Source organism: Capsicum annuum, chromosome 11 (genome assembly GCF_002878395.1).
Source record: "Capsicum annuum cultivar UCD-10X-F1 chromosome 11, UCD10Xv1.1, whole genome shotgun sequence".
Classification (NCBI taxonomy): domain Eukaryota; kingdom Viridiplantae; phylum Streptophyta; class Magnoliopsida; order Solanales; family Solanaceae; genus Capsicum; species Capsicum annuum.
Window position 1 is genome coordinate 178,261,672 of NC_061121.1, and position 22,967 is coordinate 178,284,638.

A 22,967-nucleotide genomic window follows, 5' to 3' on the forward strand; every position below is an offset into this window, starting at 1 on the left:
AAGGACCTATTTCTATAAGTTTTTAATATACGAAGGTCATTCTTATTACTCTCAACCATTCTCGCTCAAATTTTCCTTTTCAACTCAAGGCTAAGGTTCAAGAAGGTGATTATCTAGGGTCCTAAGTGTGTGGTTTTCTTCGAATTTCTTGGCAATTACGGCATGTATCTCTTTCTGTATACTTGTATTTTATTAATGACATGAAATTGGTTACTATTCATGGTTTTGATAATGAGTTTTGAACCATGGGTTGATGGTTGTGAATATGATTGTTTAAATATTTTTTCATGGTTTATTATGCAATAATTATGCTTTATTTATGATTTTGAACATTGTAGGGTGCATGGTAATGGTAATTAAACTACGGGGTTATGGCTAATTCCCAATTTGATGATTTTGCCTTGATATATGGTGTTAGAAATTATGTGCCCTCAACCTGTTTGTGACATTGACAATGCATATGATTTTGTCTCATAGTTTGACTACTCTTGGAACTTTTGCATTGTATAAATGGTTAACGGAATATGAATTTGTTTATTTTAATTTTCAAATGATTTTAGAAAGGCCTTGGTGGCCACTAGTTTGGTTTAATTAGAAACTTTAGAGTCAAATTTGGTTTAATGGTTTATATGGCATAAATGGAATAGGCTTGCAAGCTTTGATTTTGGTATGATGATACCAATGAGAAACTCCTAATTTAAAAGACTCCTTGGTACATGATTGGAAATATGTAAACAATTTTAATATGGTCTTAAATGGGGTTGTGTAGCAAAGCCATGAAACGTGGAGGTCCCATAGGGATCAATATTGAAAACTCATGTTTGTCGACGTGAGGTTTTGTCATGATGACCTTGTTTATAAGACACACTCTATATTTTGGGGATGACATTAGAATTATCTAGTTTTCTTTGGTACGTGTGGCTAAAATGCACTGAGGCCCTTTCAACAGGGAAAGCTGAACCCATATAGCCTGTGGGTGAACTAGGGGCCCTCTCATACTAAGCCTTGTTCCTTTTCCCCTGGCACACACACACACACACACACACACACACATATATATATATATGATGTTGTGCATTAGGTTTTACTGGTTTTCATATTATGGTTCATGGTATTACTTTAACCCTTTATCCTTGAGTTACATGCTAGCGCTCCAACCACTAACCATCTTTAGATGTTGTATCCCCACATGATGCATGGTCCGAAGATAATTCTACATTTTATGCATAGTGATTAGGTATTTGTGGTTAGATTGAGAGTTGACTTTAAGTGGTGAGCTTTCATCCTTTGAAAGACTTTATTTCGTGTTTTGGTTTCCCTTGTCTGGGGCTTTATTTTAGATATATTTTGGCTTTGGTCGAGGGTAGGTCCCAAGATTTTAGTAGTATTTGGTTTTGTTATAGGCTTTATTGAACTACTATTGACGTGGGCATTATAGTAGATGTTCGGCATTATTTTTGGTATTGTGGATGGTTTTTGAATATTGATCCCATATAGACTTTTGGGTTTATCTTTCCTATCTTGTCTTATATATATTGGTTACGTTGGAATAGGCTAAGGGTTTTGTCTCCGATCCTTGGTAAGCTTGAAATACTTATCACGACCTGGCCTTGGTTTGAAATATGACAAAGTTGGTATCAGAGCCTAGGTTTTGGTGTCATAAGGAGTCCACAAAGTCATCTTAAGTAGATTCTCTTTTATGTGTGTGTAGTACGCCACACTTATAACGGAGAGGCTATGAGACTTTTAGGAATGTTTCCCTATTTTTTTTGTCTTATTTTCGTACTATAGAGTCTAAGGTCTTGGATTTCTCTAACTCCCATTATTCGTCTTTTAGATAATGCTTCTTAGATGATCTGAAGCTTATGAAAACTCATCTGTCCCTCCTAAGGACAATGTTGGCGGATCTCGTTCAACTTATGGGGTACAGACCCAGTCTAGGGTCGTTGCTTTTGATTGTCCTCGTGGAGTCCCACCTGCCTCTACCGATCCTTCTCTAGAGAGTAACACTCCTATTCAGTCACCTCAGGGAGATATTACTAATATTGAGTTCCACCAATCCATTCATCTGTTGACTCAATTTATGTCATCTTAGTCATGTTAGACGGGATCTGCTAGTATTTTTGGGAGTTCATCCGAGGACACTAAAGTTGGCCAAATTATGAGGTTGAGCCCTCCGACTTTTACTGATACTAAGGTTGAGGAGGATCCTTAAAGTTGTATAAATGAGATGGAGAAGATTTTTTGGGTTATGTATGCTCCTAAGGTAGAGGGTGTGGAATTTGCTTCTTATCAGTTGAAGGGTGTGGCGTACCAATAGTACAACGAGTGGGACTGGCTTAGGGGTGATGATGCTAAATCTGCTTTGTGGGAGGATTTCTCTAGTGTCTTTCTTGATCGTTTCCTTCCTCAAGAGTTGAGGGAGGCAAATGCGTAGGAGTTTCTAAATTTGAAACAAGGCAGGATGTCAGTGAAAGAGTATGCCTTGAAATTCCACCAATTTTCTTGATATGCTCCTGACCTAGTTTCTAGCATGAGGGCTAGAATAAGGAAGTTCATTTTTAGTTTGTTCAGTGAATTGATTTTGGAGAGTAAGGATGCCTTGTTGAACAAGGATATGAATATCTCTAGACTTATGGTGTATATGCAACAGGTTGAGGAGAAAAAAAAAGCAAACGGATATGGAAGAGTCACAGAGTAGAAAGGTTTAGTATTCAAATTAGGGTGGAGGTCAGCAATAGAGTGGTAGAGATGGTAGGAAATGATCTAAGAAGAGGTGGGGCAACTCAGGTTCATATTTAACGGCTATTGCTCTTTATAGAAAGTTATCTGGAGATCGTTGTTTTCAGAGTGGTGATGGTTCTAGGCACTGGGTGCCTAAGCCCAGTCAGCTCTGTCATATCCTTCTTGTAGACTATGTGGTCATTTGTATCATAGTTTTAATGATAAGAGGAAAAGTTGGTGTTTAAATTGTGGCCAACTGGAGCATATGCTGAGGGATTGACCTGGGGCAAGGTTTCTTTAGGTTCTAACAATATTCTGATTGCCATGTCGTCAGCTCCGACACCAAAGGGTGCCACTTCTAGTATTGACACTGGTTGGAATCTCTTGTATGCTCTTACTACTCGTCAGGTGTCAGAGGCATCACCTGATGTCGTCACTGGTATGTTAAAACTCTTCTCTCATGATGTGTAATATTTACTTGACCAGGGGTCTACTCTTTCTTACGTGACCCCATTTGTGGCTGTGCATTTGGTTTTGGTCCCAAGTGTATTTCGGACCCCTTTTCTATTTCTACCAGTAGGTGAATCTATGTTTACTAGAAGGGTTTATAGTGACTGTGTGGTATCTGTTGGTGGTAGGGAAATTTTGGTTAATCTATTTGAATTAGACATATTAGATTTTGATATTATCTTGGGGATAGATTGGTTGCATTTGTGCTATGCCTCTTTAGTCTGTCAGACCCGTAAAGTCATTTTTAAATTCCCTAATGAGCCGGTTATTGAGTGGGAAGGGAGTTCTTTAGTGTCTAAAGGAATGTTCATATCATATCTTAGATCTCGAGAATTTATTTTCAAGGGGTGTCATTATCATCTGGTTCGGGTTAAGGATTTTAACTCAGAGGGTGCTTCTTTACAATCCATTTCCATGGTTAGTGAATTTCCTGAGGTCTTCCCTTATGATCTTCCTGGTGTCCCCCCAATAGGGAAATTGATTTTGGGATTAATATTATTCCGAACACTCATCCTATCTCTATCCCTCCTTATAGAATGGCTTCACCTGAGTTGAAAAAACTTAAGTAGCTATTAAAAAATATTCTTGAAAAGGGGTTTATCCTCTCTAGTGTGTCTCCGTGAGGTTCTCCCTTTATTTTCATGCATAGGAAGGATGGTTAACGTTAGATGTGAATTGATTATTGTCAGTTAAACAAGGTAACTGTGAAGAATAAGTACCCTCTCCCTAGGATTGATGATCTATTTGACCAACTTTAGGGTGTCAAGTATTTCACTAACATTGACCTCCGGTTGGGTTATCATCAACATAATATTAAGGAGGAGGATATCCCTAAGACAACCTTTCGTACTCGGTATGGACATTTTGAGTTCTTCGTCATGTCTTTTGGGTTGACCAATGCCCCAACGACATTTATGGATCTCATAAATTGGGTATTCCATCATTTTTTTGACTTCTTTGTGATTGTGTTTATACATGATATTCTGGTATATTCAAAAAGTGTGATGGATCATGTCAATCACCTCCATGTTGTGTTGCAAACCCTAAAAGATCAATAATTATATGCTAAGTTTTCAAAGTTTGAGTTCTAGTTGAATGTTGTTACTTTTTTAGGTTATGTTGTTTATAGCGAAGGGATCATGGTAGATCCATATAAGGTAGTGATGGTTAAGAAGTAGCCTAGAACCCAAGACTCCAACTAATATCCAGAGCTTTTTCGGTTTAGCGGGTTATTATAGGAAGTTTGTGGAGAGTTTTTCATCGATTGTTGCACCTTTGACAAGGCTGACTCATAAGAAGTGGAGTTTCTATGGTCTGATTCTTGTGAAGGGAGTTTTGAGAAGCTGAAAGATGAATTGACTTTTGCTCCAGTTTTAAATTTACCCAAGGGTAGTGATGGTTCATGGTTTATTATGATGCATCATTTGTAGGACTTGGTTGTGTATTTATGCAATATGGCAAGGTGGTAGCATATGCTTCTAGAAAGTTTAAAGTTCATGAGATAAATTATCTAACTCATGATTTGGAGTTGTTGGCTGTGGTGTTTGCATAGAAGATTTGATGGCATTATCTATATAGGGTCCATGGTGACATTTTTTCAGATCATAAGAGCGCACAGTATGTATTTACCCAAAAGGAGTTGAATCTCAGGCAAAAGAGGTAGCTTGAGTTTCTCAAATACTATGACATGAGTCTCTACTATCACCCAGGTAAGGCTAAGGTAGCTTGAGTTTGTCAAATACTATGACATGAGTCTCTACTATCACCCAGGTAAGGCTAACGTGGTTGTTGATGCCCTTAGAAGGTTATCTATGTGGAGCTTGTCTCATGTGGAAAAGGAGAAGCGGGATATAGTGAAGGATATTCACCGTTTGGCTAACGTTGAAGTTCGTCTCATAGATTTTGAGGATGGTGGGATGTTCATGCAAGAGGTGGTGAAGTCATCTCTTGGTGCTGAGGTAAAGGAGAAACAAGTGTTAGATCCTATCTTGATGCAAATCAAGAATGATGTGGGTAGACATAAGGTGATGGTTTTTGAGATTTTGGGTGATGGTTTCTTAAGGTACCAAGGGAGGTTGTGTGTTCTCGATATGGATAGGCAGCGAGGTAGAATTTTACAAAAGACCATGAGTTGCGTTAATTGGTTCATCCTGGTTCGACGAAGATGTATCACGACCTTAAAGAGATCTATTGGTGGAATAAAGTAAATCAGGATGTAGCTAATTTTGTGGCTAAGTGCATAGTGTGTCAACAAGTGAATGTGGAACACTTAAGGTCTGGTAGGTTGTCTCAAGAAATTGAGTTGCCTGTATGGAAATGAGAAGTGACAAATATGGATTTTGTTACCAGTTTTCCACGGTCTTGGAACTAGTTTTTTTCTATTTGGTTGGTCGTGGATAAGATGACTAAGTCTGCTCCTTCTTGCTGGCAAGCACTAATTATTTTGCTGAGGATTATGCAAGGTTGTTTATTCAGGAGATCATGAAGTTTTACGGCTTTCCAGTTTCCATTATTTCTGATTGGGGTACTCTGTTCTCATCTTACTTTTGACTGTCACTTTTGCAAGGTTTGGGGACTAAAGTGACCTTTAGTACCGCTTTATCATGACCCAAAAAGGGGAATAGCCTTGAAGGGTATCTCGAGTCCAATAAGGACCGGATACCATCCTTAATTACCCAAACCACCGATCAACAAGGATCGGATACGACCCTTAATTACCTAAACCACCGATCATACCTGACACCCCTTGTCGGATGAATTTCGAACATATAATAAGATAAGAGAAGAGAATGTCAAATTAAATACATGATATTAAGTTTATATCCAAAACCAGCCATCCATAACAAAAATACCAACATAGAACCCAAATGGTTTGAACACTGTATATTCTACTATTCGAACCTACGACTTGTAACATATCCTCACGGATCATAGTAAGCCACTCTTACTCAGAGCAGAATGAAGCCACAAACTTACTGGTTTGGTTACGACTCATCCCATCAATTTGTCAAGACACCCTACGACTCCGGAGGTCAAATTGTAACCAAGGCAGTGAGCCGAAAGCCCAATAATTTTTGAGAGCCAAAAATCCCAGGCGTTACATTCTCCCCCACTTTGATTATTTGTCCTTAAATGATGGGTCAAGGAAACACAAGCCCAATTGGACTCCATATACCTCTCCTCTTGCCATTATCTAGGTTAGAAAAGAAAGATGTCAAGGATGTTAAGAATAACAAATACCTTAGGCACGATTATCCTAGGTTGAGAACAAGAATGGATACTTGGACTTTATGTCCTCTTCGGCTTCCCAAGTAGCCTCTTCAACCTTGTGGTTCCTCTAAAGAACCTTTACCAAAGCTACGTCCTTTGTCTAAAACCGACGAACTTGCCAATTAAAAATTTCAACTGGGACTTCCTTATAAGACAAGGAATCCAAAATACCAATATCCTTGATAGACACAGTCAGCAAGGATCATCCACACACTTCCTTAACAATAACACATGGAACACCGGGTGAATGGGACTCAAACTAGGAGGCAACACCAACTCATAAGCAACAATGCCAACCCTCTTTAAAACCAAGTATAGACAAACATATCGAGGACTAGGCTTTTCCTTCTTACCAAACTGCATCACCCCTTCTTTTCTGTTTGAATGGTGGTTTCCCATGATATGGTATGGTATAGTTTTTAAGAGAACCATTTTTTTTGATTATTTATTAAAATGTATGGTATGGTATGGTTTAATTTCATGGTTTGGTAACCATGAAAACCCCCATTTTATGTAACCACTGATTTGGTGGTATCCCATGGTTTGCTTATATTTTTCAAATTATATCCTTACTTAATATTATATAATCTTATTTTATCATTCACATTATATTATTTAACTCCATATCCTACTCCGACCCCCAACCCCACCAACCTCGCCCCCAACTTATAACGCCCTGAGTTTGTACCCCGGATGCTACAAAGTGCTCATCATCCCAAAGGATCACAAACTAATCCATGACTGGTACCTTCTGTAATAGCTGGATAATAATACTGTAATTATGTGAAAATTAGGCGGAAACTTTCCATAAGGTTCAAATCTAAAATAACTACTAAAAATGAACATCTGTCTAAAAATACTCTAGTGTGAAAAGCCTCTACTGTCTGAATAAGGAGTTGATGGAACAAGTCCCTAACAAATTCCGACTACTAAAAAAACTGAGTACTGAAATATTGTAATAAGAAATCTGTCCTCGAACAATGAGGACTCACCACTAGTCTGCTGCTGATGGATCGGGATACTAAGTATGATCAGGAGCCTATGAGTCTGAACCTATGATATAAGACATCATAGCGCAAAAGAAAGGTATGTGTCAGTACTTTGAATGTACTGGTGTGCTAAGTGAGGTCGGATGACATGTGTGGGTTCATATGCATGAACAATATCTGATTGAATAACATGAACATAACTAAATGAGAGTGCATACATGAATACGTAAACTATAAATAAGGTCATAATAACACTGGATACTGAGTTCTGAATCATTGGTTTACTGATATCAGAGTTCACTGATACTGTATTATTGTTAACTGAGTGACTATATCTTACAGTCCTAATTTTGTGGAACTATTCTGAGTTCCGAACTGAACGAGTGACTATGTCTGACAGTTCTAATTTCTATAGAACTGAACTCAGTTTCATTCTGAAGACTGAAATTGAGACTGTGGGAGGTAATCATCTAACCGACATACCCCTCTCGAAATGGATTGGGGTCCAACCTATAACCCCAGTTGGAAGACTGTCAGTACCGTGCCATGGATAAAGATAAGCCGAGTCACCCTCATCTAGCTGGTGGTCTAAATGAGAGCGGTGGTACCCTCAACTGGAAGATAGGGCACCTCATCAACCCTCAACTGGTAGGTTAATGTCTCAACCTAGGCTATGTAGTTCTGGAACATAAAGACGCTTCTAAGGATCACACCCTCTACTAGCAGGTGAGTCCCCATCCTTGGGTTCACTCTGTGCTGAATCCTACTCCCAACTGAATAGACACTGAACTGATTCCTAGTTCATACTAGACTTGATGAACTGTTACTAATTATACTGTCTAACTAAAATAAACTGAGTTCACTAAGTTCCGTTGACTGACAGAATACTACTGAATTCTATTAACTGATTGAATTTACTGAGGTTTGAACTGAATACTAAACTGGACTGGACTGATACTGAGTCTGCTAAATTTTTCCTAAGTTCTGTAACTGACTGAGAGTACTACTGATCGTGACATGAATGAGATTATTCTTTAACTGACACTAGATCTAGGTAATCAACTAAATTGTTGGGTATTAAATAACCCCAGGACTCGATAGCATAAAAGTAAAGCATCATATGACCTTGCATAGCATAGAAATGTACACTTGTTCATAATGTATCTATAAAGGCATTTCATCAAACACTTGAATGGCATGAACTAGTATATATGCTAACATGATATAATCCCACTATTTAAGTCACATGAACAACTCATCAAACACTTGGAAGGCATTGCATATGCACATAGTACTAATCAACACATGAGCATCACAATTTCAAGGCTTTAACATAAATTCACATGATACTACCTACATTATAATTGTTTTTACATAAATGTTGCACTTAATCATGGTATAGAAACCCAATCAACATTATAATCATGAATACACTTGAATCCAAATCATAGAAGTCATGAAATCAATTTACTTAAAATTTAAAATAGTTTCTTAGACTCCAAGGGTGGAAGGGACCCTTGGATGAACACTTGACATACCTTAGTATTCATATTTGCGAAGAATGATGGAGTGTTCTTGAAGGATGAATCTTGAATTAGAGATCCTAGGGTTTGCTTCTTGAGAAATTTTGAGAAAGATGAATGGATTTTTTTTGCCTCTAAAGGGGCTTAATCTCGTGTTTTGGGGGATGACATGAAGTGGGAAAAAACCCAATTACCCCTGAGGACGCAACTTTTTAATGACTAAAAACTGATTTAGCGACGCGCCGCTTCATTGGCATCGACGTGATAGCCAATGCGCCGCATCGAGTCTGCATCGATTCACTAGAATCTGTACTGAGAGTTGGGGAAATACTCATCGACGCAATGGGCGATGCAGCGCATTGAGAATGCATCGATCCACTAGTTTGAGCTTTCAAATGTGTTTCAAACGAAGTCTAAAAAATTTGAAACTTGTCCGAGAACACCTACTGACATTCTTGATCATGATTCAACCTAAAAATCATCACTTTAAGGTCACAAGGGTCGTGAAATAGAGTCGCCAACCTGCGAAGGCTAAAATGACACTAAGTCTGAATACTTAGCTAAAATTTTCTAAGTCCGGGACCCCTTAATAAGCTTTAAAGGACTGAGCTAAGATTAGGATTTTGTGGGGTCTTACACAACTTGACCCCTTCCTCCCCCACTACCACCACCGAACCCCCACCCAATTTTTTTTTTTTTTTTTAAATATTTCCAAAACGTATTCATACCCGACCCTCATCCCCAAACCATCCACCACCACCTATTAGCCCCTCTCCCCTACCAATTTCTTTTTTATTTTTAAAATTATTTTTTAAAAATTTTAAGAAAATTTTCTTACACCATCCCACCCCCTACCAGCTCCCCCCTAAAAAAATAGATATAATTTTTTTTTTAAAAAATTAGAACTATTTTCTTAACCCACCCCACCCCTTAACCCTACTCCACTACCCCCATCCCTAAATATTTATTTTATAAAAATTAATTTTTTAACCCCACCACCGTTTATCATATACGTTTTTATTATTTTGTGTTGAATGAATACAAATGCTTTTAGATTTTTTTCTACCTGTTTTAAGAACATAAGAAAATAAGTAAGAAATAATTTATTTTCTTGAAAAATATTTTTTTTTTGGGGATCCCATACCGAACACATCCTTAGCACACACAAAAAATACATTCAAACTTTGTACTTGTTGTAAGTGTCACATCTCAAAATATCAAAAAATAAATGAAATTTGTTACTAGAAAAAATGAATCTAATTATAGTTATTTGATCTACTATTTTATTGACTTTGTTAGAATTTGCAAGAATTTAACAACTTAATATATCTACATGGCTTTAGTGCATCGGGCTGCCCATTTTTTAATATATCTACTTGGCATGATTATGATAAATTAGTAGGAGGAATATTATTTTATCAACAATTACTAATAAATTTAACATTCATAATAATTAAGGGCATTTTAGTAAACTTACCAGTTACAATACAGTACCATACTATCAAACCAAATAATAAAACTACCATTAAACAACATTGAAAGATACAGTCTATCCAAACATTGTATTGTACTTACTGTACTGTGCTATACCATACCATACAATACCGTACATTATTAAACAATGACAAATCAATATCCAAACAAAGTGTTCATGGGAGACACCTTTAAGAACACCCAATCACCAACTTCAAACTCTAACTCCGTACACCTTATATCGGAATAGGGATTTTGGCGACTTTGGGAGTTTTAATACTATCCCAAATCACCTTCACCTTTTCCATGGCCTGGTAAACTAATTCAGGACCGAACAACTCATTCTCACCAGCTTCATACCACCAAATAGGAGAACGACACCTCCTACCATACAACACCTTAAAGGAAGCCATACCAATGCTATAGTGATAAATATTATTATACGCAAACTCTATCAGAGGAAAATGATCTACCCAACTACCACCATAGTCAAGCACTCAAGCCCGAAGCATATCTTTCAAAACCTGAACTATCCTTTCCCTTTGCCTATCCGTCTGCGGGTGGAAAACAGTACTAAGGCTCAGCTTAAATCCAAAACTTCTATGATACGATCGCTAATAGTGAGATGAGAACTGAGTACCACGATCCAAAATGATAGAAATTAGAGAACCATGTAACTTGACGATCTCCCAAAGAAACTACTTGGCAAAATCCTCAGCCGAATAATTAGTCCTCACTGGCAAAAAGTGAGAAAACTTAGTCATTCTATCCACTATGATCTAAATCGAATCAAACTGATTTCAAGTCCGGGGGAGACCGGTAAAAAAATCCATATTAATTACCTCCCATTTCCATACTAGCAAATCAATCTCTTGGGACAACCCACCGGGCCTCAAGTGCTCAACCTTCACTTGTTGACACACTATGTATTTAGCCACAAAATTGGCCATATCTTGCTTCTTATTGTTCCACCAATAAGTCCGCTTAAGATCATGATACATCTTTTTCGTACTAGGATAAATAGTATAGTGTGACCCATGATCCTCAGCCAAAATCTTTTCTCGTAATCCATCTACGTCGGGAAGACATAGTCTGCCTTGGTACCTCATGATACCATCACCATAAATCTTAAAAGCCATTACCCTTTGCTAACCTACATCTCTTTTATTTTTCATCGAGTCACGATCCAATAACTGTTTGTCCCTTATTTTAGTACCAAGAGATGACTGCGCCACCTTTTGGACAAACATACCACCATCCTCAGAGTATAAGAAGCAAACTCTAAGGTTATCCAAGCGGTGAATATCCTTCACCAATTCTCACTTCTCTTCATTCATATGAGCTAGACTTCCCATGAATATCCTTCTAAGAGCATAAGAAACCACGTTAGCTTTACTTGAGTAATAGTGAAGGCTCATGTCATAATCCTTGAGTAGCTCAAGCCATCTCCTCTACCTGAGATTAAGCTCTTTGTGGGTGAAAACATATTGCAGGCTCTTATGATCTAAAAAGATATCCACATGCACTTGATGCAAATAGTGATGCTAGATCTTTAACATGAACACCACAACAAAAAACTCTAGGTCATGAGTCGGGTAATTCTTCTTATACACCTTCAAATATCTATAGGCATAAGTTATCATCTTGCCATGCTGCATCAAAATACAATAAAGTCCCACACGATACACATCACAATAAACCACTAATCCATCATTACTCTCGGTCAATGTCAAAACTAGAGCTGAAGTCAACTTATCTTTTAGCTTCTCAAAATTACCCTCACAAGCATCAAACCACAAGAACTTTACCTTTTTCTAGGTCAACTTGGTCAACGGGGCAGCTATAGCCAAGAAACTTTCCACAAAACCTCCTATAGTAATCGGATAAACCCAAGAAGCACCGAATATGGATTAGAGCCGTTACCTTAGGCCATTTCTTAATCACTGCAACTTTCTTTGGGTCTACCATGATCCTTTCACTAGAAATCACATGACCCAAAAAAGTAACAGTGCTCAACTAGAATTTGCATTTAAAATTTTTTGCAAACAACTGCTGATCTTTTAGGGTTAGCAATAGGATGTAGAGGTGATCAACATAATCTACCTCACTCTTAGAGTACACCATCATCTGTGAATACACTAACGAACAAATCCAGAATCTAATTGAAGACCTTGTTCATTAAATTCATGAATGTCGCCAGGGCATTAGTCAAAACAAAGGACATGACTAAGAACTTATAATGACCATTCCAGGTTTAGAAGACAATATTAGGATTATCCACTTCCCTAATCTTTAACTGATGGTACCTAGACCAAAGATCGATCTTGGAGAAAAACTTAGCACTTTAAAGTTGATCAAACAAATCATCTATCTTTGGAAGATGGTACTTATCCTTTACTATTACATTATTTAATTACCGATAATCGATACACATCCGAAGAAAACCATCCTTCTTACACACAAACAAAATAGGAGCACCCCACAGAGATATACTTAGATGGATAAAACCCTTGTCAAAGAGGTCTTTCAACTGCTTCTTAAGCTCCTTCAACTCAACCAGATCCATTTTATGAGGAGAGACAGAGATAGGACGAATGTCCAAAACAAGATCAATCCCAAAATTAATCTACCTATTAGGAAGGACACCAGGAAGGTCATCAGGGAAGACTTTAAAAAATTCATTCACCAATGGGATGACATATAAAGAAGGACTCTCTTTGTTAGAATCTTTAACATAAATCAAATGATAAAGGCACCCCTTGGAGATTAATCTTTGGGCTCTAAGATATAATATAAACCTTACCTTAGGCACCAAAGAATTGCCTTCCCACTTAATAACCGACTCATTAGTGAATTTAAAGATGACAAATGACCTTATGGGTTTAATAATCTTGAGAAGCATAGCACAAGTGCAACCAATCCATCCATAATATGACATCAAAACTAAATATGTCTAACTCTACCAGATCTACCAAAGTCTCTCTCCCACCCATATATTCTACACAAACCCAATAGACTCTTTTTTCCACCATAGATTCACCCACTAGGGTAGAAATAGAAATGGGGTTCGAAATACACTCGGGAAAGAAACTAAAAATGCACAACCATAAATGGGGACACATAAGAAATAGTGGACCCTAGATTAAGTAAAAAGTACACATCATAGGAAAAGAGTTTTAACATACTAGTAATGACATCTGGCAATGTATCAAACTCCTGGCAGATAGTAGAAGAATAAAGATAATTTTGACCAGTGTCGAAGCTAGATGGGGCACTCTTTGGTACCGAAGTTGGTGAAGAGGCAATAGGAACCTTTTTCCCCCAACAACAACGTTACCCAAGGGACAGTTTCTAAGAATATGCCTTAGATAACCACATTTGAAGCACTTATCCATTCCCTTATCACAGAAACCCCAATGTAGCCGATAAAAAAATCTATATAGAGGATATAATGGAGCTGATTAGGCCCTACTACCCTAAGATTTGGCACCCCGTTCCCTACAACTATCGCTACCCTAATAATGACTGTCACAAGATGAATTTGGGCAAGAAGCACTAGCCGTCGAGTAGGACCTAGAATTGCTCAACTTCTTCTTGGACCACTTTTCACTATCCCTGCCACTCTATTATTGTCCTCTACCCTAATAATAAAATCTAAACTTTTTACTCTACCTCTCCCTATATATGCCTACTTCTTCTCTTCCTCAACCTGCTGCATATACATAACCAACTTAGAGATGTCTATGTCATTGTTTAACAAAGCAGCCTTACTCTCTAAGATCAACTCATGGAACAACCCAAAAGCAAATTTTTACATTCTAGCCCTCATGCTAGACACCAACTCAGGAGCATACCTAGTTAACTAATGGAATTTCAAGGCATACTCCTTGACCGACATCCTTCCATGCTTCAGATTGACAAACTCCTCCACTTTTGCCTTCCTTAACTCCTGAGGGAAAAAGTTGTCTAAAAAAGCACTCGAGAAATCATCCCTAAGTGTAGGGTCAATATCATCTCCCCTAAATGCTCCTATTCCTTGTACCACTGATACACCACATCTTTCAACTGGTAGGTGGTGAACTCCACACCCTCCATATTAAAAGCATGCATAACTTAGACGATCTTTTCTATCTCATCAATAAAACCTTGAGTATCTTCCTCAAACCTAACACCAGTAAACATAAGAGGGCTTAACCTCATAAACTGGCCAATTGTTATGGTCTCAGAAGATGGAGTAACATAAGTACCATGCTTAGTTTGAGAAGCTACCAACTGAGCCAATATATGAATAGACTAACGAAACTCAACATTCATCACATCAGCCTGAGGAGCTCGAGGAGAACTAGAGGGGACCAGTGGAGCTCTAGAAGGGAAATCAGGAACTTGACCTATAGTTCAGGTATACAACAACAACAACATACCCAGTGTATTCCTACCTAGTGGGGTATAGGGAGGGTAGAGTGTACGCAGACCATACCACTGCCTCAGGAGAAGTAAAGAGGCTATTTTCGATAGATCCTCAGCTTAGGAACCTTTAGTTTGGGTATCAACCTTATAAATAGGGTATGTCTTATCAGCATTGTCCTTGAGTGGAACAAAGAAGTTTCTAGGAGCTTTAAATTATTTGGGAGGCATGATGTAAAAAGCGAACAAACGAGAATTAGAGAAGATTTTTTGACCTTAGATTTTATAGCCCAAAAATAGAACACAAGAAAGAGAAACATTCCTAAATGCCTTGTAGACTTTCACTTATGAGTGTGGTGCACTACATACTATTAAAAGAGACTCTACTTGATACACCTTTGTGGATACCCAACTGACCATGAACCTAGTGATCTAATACCTTCTTGTCATGACCAAAACTTAGGCTTGGGAGTGATGAGTATCTCGAGTACAACAAGGATTAGAGGCCACCCCCAAATACCTAAACCACTGATCATAACTAACACCCTTTGTCGGTGAATTTCGTACATAAAAAAGGATAAGAGAATATCAAATTAAAGACATTATATTAAGTTTATATCCATAACTAACCATCCAGAACCAAAAGACCAACCAATACCTATGATAATACCAATACCAATACCGACACAGTCCATGCCCACAATAGTCTGACAAAGCCTCTAATAAAAACTAAAGAATATCTAGCTGGGACATACCCCCAACAATAGTCAAACCAAAACTAAAAAGGTATTATAAAGACACGTAAAAGTCTATTGCATGAAATGGGGTCTTCAAAAGAATGAAATCTTACCACTTCAGTCTGACTCGAAGTTTGTACCCCAAATCACCACGTCACTGAGCAGGAGGAATAAAAGTATAGTTAGTTTTTGTATCATGTGGGAATAAAGCATTCAAAGATGGTTAGTGGGGTGAACGCTAACATATAACTCAGGGATAAATATAAAATAATGCCATCAATCTAAAACCAAGTTAAACTAATGCATATAACAATATGCAAATACATATATGTATATATACACCATACCGGGATAGGGAACAAGGTTTAGAATGAACTTTAAAACATTTAACCTGGATTGGGTAGATTTACTGTCATAAGTTCACCCAAGTGCTAATTGGGTCCAGTGTTACCCCTAAATGGGCCCCAATATGTGTTAACTGTATGAACTAAAGATATCATAGATGGCTGGGAATTCCCTTATACCCTTTTCCCTCCATGATGCATATACATGTGTATAGGCTTAGGGGATTCCCTTGTACCCTGCAAGAGCATGGTCATTAAGACCAATGTTCATGTTAGCAAACATGAGTTCCCAGTGTCCATCCTTTGGACTAACGCCTTCACGGCTAGCTATCACAACCCCCATTATTTCCTAATTAAAAAATCTAACATATATCCAAACCACTAATTCTAGAAGTCAATTATTAAGTGGGATCTTCATACCAAATATAGCTTGCAAGCAATGTCATTACGCCAGGTCTTAAGGGATTTTCATATACCCCACAGACTTCATCATTAAGATAACTTTGGGTATTCCCATTTACCCCTAAATTTTTTACAAATAATCCTTAACCATTTAAACATTTATATCATGCATTAGTTTCAAGAAACAAGCCATTCCATGTGATAAGGTATAAACCAAAAATCAATTATGCAAATGGGTTGAGTTTATTACAAATTTTCATACCAAAATAATTAATTTAGGGATTCCATTATACCTCTATTTCCATCCACCATTCCCATGCACCCCAATGAATTTACCAACCATCAATTTAAACATAATAGTTTCATAGATAACATGGAATAATCAGTTAAACAATTTAAATTAAAAACCCTCAAACCATAGTTCAAAATCCAACAACAATATTCCATGAATAATACTTCAAATCATATACTTTTACAAAATTGAGAATGAGGGAAGAGTAACATTCCTTAAACACTAAGAAGTACGGAGAGAAATCACCCTTGAAAGCCTTTATTGATGTGCTTAATGAAAACCATAACCGTTCTTGATGTTGAGGATTTGAGAGTGTTATGAGAGGTTATTTGATGATTTTTTGATACCTAATAATGCCCTAAGGAAGTTATAAGATGTGGGTTTTAAGTTGGGCATGAGGGAAAATATCCAGAATACCCTCAACTTAAAAGCTAGAAAAAAATTACATTTGGTTATAAGTCAACCCTTTGACTCATACCCACACCTTATGAATCGGGACCACGAGTATTAACCAAGATAGTGAATAGGGCCCCCATACACTACCCACCTTCAACTCCACCAACCAACTCATAATGAGACCTTACAACTCGTAAGGTCTTGTCGTAACCAACATAGAACCCAAATAATTTAAACACTGGATATCCTAAATTTGAACCTACAAATCATAACATATCCTTATGGCTCATAGTGAGCCACTCGTACTCAAAGAAAAACCAAGACACAAAATTACTGGTTTGGTTATGACTTATCCCATAGAGTCGTCAAGACACCCTATGACTTTGAGGGTCCAATCATAATATATGCAGTGAGATAAAAGCCTAAGAATTTTCAAAGGACAAAAATTTAGGGATTTACACATTTCCACCCACATACGCATGGATAAGAAGAAAGGAATATTCATATTTTAGGCGATATGCTTTGAGCACATATAATTGAGTTTTGTTATAGAGTAGAGTTCCCATAAAATAATAACTGTCATTCTAGCATTGGTATGGCACCATTTGAGGATTTGTATATAGGAGGTATAAATCTCCTATAAGGTGATTCAAAGTGGGTAAGGTGAGGTTGTTCAGTTTGCATTTGTTCACCAAGTGATGGAGAAGGTGAAGGTGATTCAGGATAGGCTCAATACTTTCCAAAGTCATCAAAAGTACTATATAGACATAAGGTAAAGATAGTTAAAGTTTTATATGGGTGATTGGGTGTTCTTGAAGGTGTCTCCCATGAAGGGAGTGATGTATTTTGGAAAGAAAGGGAAGCTAAGTCCCCATTATGTTGGTCCATATTTGATTTTGAAGAGAGTGAGAAGTGTTGGCTATGAGTTAGAATTGCCTATGAGTTTGGGTTTTATTCACCCAGTATTTTATGTATCCATGTTGAAAAAATGCATGATTTATCCTTTCTTGGTGGTGCTTATTAAAATTGTTGGTGTCTTAGTTTCCTTGTTTTATAAAGAGGGCCCAGTGGAGATCTTGGATAGACAAGTTCATATGTTATGGACTAAAGAGGTATCATTGGTAAAGGTCTTTTGAGGAACCATAAAGTGGAAGAAACCACTTGGGAGGTGGAAGAGGTTATGAAGGGTAAGTCTCCATTTCTATTCCATATGATGGATGGAGAAGCATGAGGTATGAATTTAGCTTTTCTTTATTATTATCCAGGTTTATCTTTTAATTTTGGTGTAATATTGCTAATCTAGTGCGAAACATATCCTAGCTTATTATTCGGGGATGAATGATCCTAAGTAGGGATAATATAACACCCTCAAAATTTCCATTATTTCCTTTTTGGCCTTCGCATGCTTAAAATATTGATTTTTGACTTAAATTATATTTAAGGATGTTAAAAGGGTAACTCAAATGAGTTTCGAAATGTTTGGACGGGGTAGTTTTGGGTGTAGTAAGCCTCCGAAATAGCCCCATGTCATAAAGGATAATCTCCATTATACGGTCTGTGTTGTCTGTTATACGGTTTGTGTCACAGAGGTTAGTCTATGCATTAAGGTTTGTGACGTCAACCTATGTTATTTTGCGGCTATTTTGTTTAATAAAAAAGAAAAGAGGGGTAGTTAGGTCTTTTCACCTATAAATTATTTTTAATCACTATAAGGACCTATTTCTATAAGTTTTCATTATACGAAGGTCATTCTCATTATTCTCAACCATCCTCTCTCAAATTCCCCTATTCAACTCAAAATTAGGGTTCAAGGAGATGATCAACTAGGGTCTTAAGGGTGTGGTTTTATTCAAATTTCTTGGAAATTAAGGCATGTATCTCTTTCCCTATACCTGTATTTTATTAATGGCATGAAATTGGTTATTATTCTTGGCTTTGATAATGGGTTTTAAACTATGGGTTGAGGGTTGTGAATCTGATTGGTCTAAATATTCTTTCATAGTTTATTATGCAATAATTATGCTTTATTTATGATTTTGAACATTTTGGGATGCATGGGAATGATAATTAAACTAAAGGGGTCATAGTTAATTCTCAATTTGATGATTTTGCCTTGATATATGGTGTTGGAAATTATGTGCCCTCAACTAGTTTGTGAAATTGAAAATGAATATGATTTTTTCTCTTAGTTTGACTATTTATGGAATCCTTACATTTCCTAAATGGTTAACAGAACATGTTTGTTTGGTTTGGTTTTTAAATAGTTTTTGAAAGGCATTGGTGGCCACAGTTTTGGTTTAATGGGAAACTTTGGAGTCAAATTTTGTTTAATGGTTTATATGGGATAAATGGAATAGACTTGCAAGCTCTAATTTTTGTATGACGGTACCAACGAGAAATGCCTAATTTAAAAGTCTCCTTGGTAAAAGATTAGGAATGTGCAAATGATTTTAATATAGACTTAAATAAAGTTGTGTAGCAAAGCCGTAGAAGGTGGAGGTTCCCGGGGATCGATACTGGAAAATCATATTTACCAACGTAAGGTTTGGTCATAGTGACTGTGTGCCTGAGACACACTTTATATTTTGGGGATGGTATTAGCCTTCTTGGGTTTTATCCGATACATGCAGCTAACACGTACTGGGGCCCTTTTAGCAGGGAGAGATGAACCCATATAGCCTGTGGGTGCCTTTAGAACAGTAGAGCTACACAAACTAGGTTAAGGTTTATGCTAAGACTTGTTCCTTTTTCCCAGGCATATGATATATATATATATATATGTGTACATATTGCATATGATATTGTGAATTGGGTTTTACTGGGTTTCATATTATAGATTATGGCATTACTTTACACCTTTATACATGAGTTAAATGCTTGCAGTCCAACCGCTAATCATCTTCAGACGTTGTATCACCATGCTATGTAGGGTCCAAAAATAAGTCTACCTTTTCTACACAGTGATCAGGTGTTCTTCGTTAGATTGAGGATTTACTTAAAGTGGTGAGCTTCCATTCTTCAGAAAACTTTATGTTTTTGTTTCCCTTATCTAGGGACTTATTTTAGATTTATTTGGCTATGATCGGGGGCATGTCCTGATATTTTACTGATATTCGGTTTTGTTAGAGTCTTTGTTGGACTGCTGTGGACATGAGTATTCTGGTTGATGTTTGGTATTAGTTTTTGTATTATGGATGGTTTTAAAAAATTGAGCTTATATAGAATTTTGGGTTTATCTTTCCTATATTTTCATGTATATATATGTTGGTTATGTTGGAATAGGGTAAGGGGTTGTTGTCCGATCCTCAGTGGACTTGATATACCCATCATGATGTAGCCCTGGTTTGGGTCGTGACACATCATTATTGAAAATATCAGTGGCAAAGGCATATGAATCTCATAGGTCACATGTGTTAGGATCAATTCCTTATTATGAGAGTGCATTTGATATGAGTAAGATCATACAATACTTTTTGCACAAAGTTAAGTTGAAAGTATACTTTCTGATTTAGTTTTAGACTAATTTTAAACTATGATCAACATCAAATGAGCACTCCTCTAATAATATAAGGTGTAAGGGATGCTAATACCCACAAACTAAAGATCTTTGATCTTCTTTCCAACTTCATCGATCGTTCATTAATCTAGTTCCTAAGGAAAATGTTATGACTATTTTTACTGAAGACTATCCGAGCTAAAAAAAGTTGAGGGTGTTGTAGTGGATTGAGGTTCTATATTTTTACTGCTAAAGTAAATTAGGCCACTATAGCGGCACGAACATCAGTTTATAATTCATTTTTGATGGGTTTCTCTTAAAACCCAAATTTTTATTCTTAAGACCTAGAGATGCAATTTTCTTTTGGTATGGGTGAAAATTCTTCGAGGAGATAAGTTTCATCCTTAATTTTTCAAATTTTTAACATCCTACAATTATTAGAAAAACCTTAAATGGTAAGATTCTTGGGAATTTTAACCCTTAAGTTCATGATATTTTGGAGAAAATTTATGGGTTGGCTTAATATCACCTAGAATGACTTCTAAATTGTTCATTCATTATTTCTAGTATGAATTAATGATTTTAAAACTTGAAGTTGATAGTTGGGGACCTTGAATTTAATAAATGTGGAACCTTCAGCCCAAAAACTCCATTAATGGAATTGGGTTGAGGTTGAAGGAACTATTTTATTGTCTAATTAACCCTTAGGTAAACTTGTAAACGTGAATGTGGTACAATTAGTGGGTTGAATTCTCAAGGTATTTATTTGTAGAGTAATTTATTAATTACTAATATAATTATTATTTGTTAGATAATTAGCCTTCGAAAACAAGAAGAAGAAGAAGGAGGATCATCTACGATATAGCTTACTCGATGTAATATCTTGGAATCTAGGAAGGTTATGGTTTGCATATAGTAGACTGCAGTTAGTAATCGTATTCATAATGTTGATTTGATGGGAGAAATCATGATTAGGCCTGCATGCATAGAGTTTGAATGAATAAATGTGAACTAATGTAATAAAGGCCTAATTATGTATTATTATGTTATTGTATGAATCCTTGATGGGTGTTGTGTGTTTTTATGAATTCAAGGTGGATTTTAATATGAAATATTATGAATATAACTAATAAGGAGATTGTGAGCATTTGTAGTCTAGTGATTTGGCCTAATTACTAGAAAAGGATAAACTTAGTATTATGAGTGGTTGGAATATGAGATAATTTTACTTAAGGCTAGTAATGAGAGCTGATTATGTTATGAGGAGACGATAACTTAACTTAAGATCCTAAGGCTAAGTTTGGCTAAGTGTTAGGAAGTAAATGGTATAAAGGTGTATAACTAAAACTAGATTGTAAATTGAATATAGTTGTATGATTGACTAATGAAATAGGTATGGAACCTAATAATGACTTGAATGTAGAGTTTTCTGGATAATAGTGGAATCCCTAATTTTGGTATAAATAAAGGAGGATGGGATTAGTGAGTGAATTTATGAATATTGGACTAGAGTTTAGACTCCTTGGGGTTGAATGTGTGCTCTTAAAATAAGTACTTGAATTTAATAATTCTAACTTCATGATGTTTGCTTGAATAGGTCATGGATTGGTCTTTGGGCATGCTGTAATTAATGAATATGAATTGATACAGTTTGAATTATGAGTTATTGGATGTCTTTTGGGCATAGTTGTGATTTTATATGTTACAAGATAGTAATGTTTAAATGAAATGATTAACTTGAGTTTTACCAATTGTTTGGAGTCTTTGTCTCCTTTTTACAATGCATGTTCAAAAAAGTAAATTATTGAATGATATCCTAAGTGTTAATCATATTTACTGAGGTTATATTAAATGTTTGTTGATTATACAAGCAAAGTTGTTATTCACATTATGTTTGTGATTGTTATGATATCTATTGCTTATTATGGGATGTACCAGCATGTGGACATCTTTACGAGATTTATACTTATTTGTGGGATGTATCAGTATTTGGACATCTTCACAAAATTTTGGGGAATAAGATTGATAGGCACTTCATGTATGAATTTTGATATATGGACAGAGCTCGTCCCTTACAAGTCATAATTAGAGGGTGTTTATAATATTCTTAGCATGTATGTGTAAGGTTTAGGTGAGTTTGATGATTTCTTGAGCGGACCAGGAATATGATTAATATTATTATTGTTGTTTATGTTGGTTTCATGAGTGGATCAAGTTGTATTATGGTCATTGTGGTAGGTTCCTTCAGTGAACCATATTATGATGTTGCTTGATATATTTTTAGATATTTGTTATTAGAGTTATGATTTGTTGACTTGGATTGGTAGAGTCTAGGTTGTTGACTTGGTCAAGTTTTCATTTGACTTGTTGTCTCTTGATTTATACTTAGCTGAAGTTGTTGAGTCAC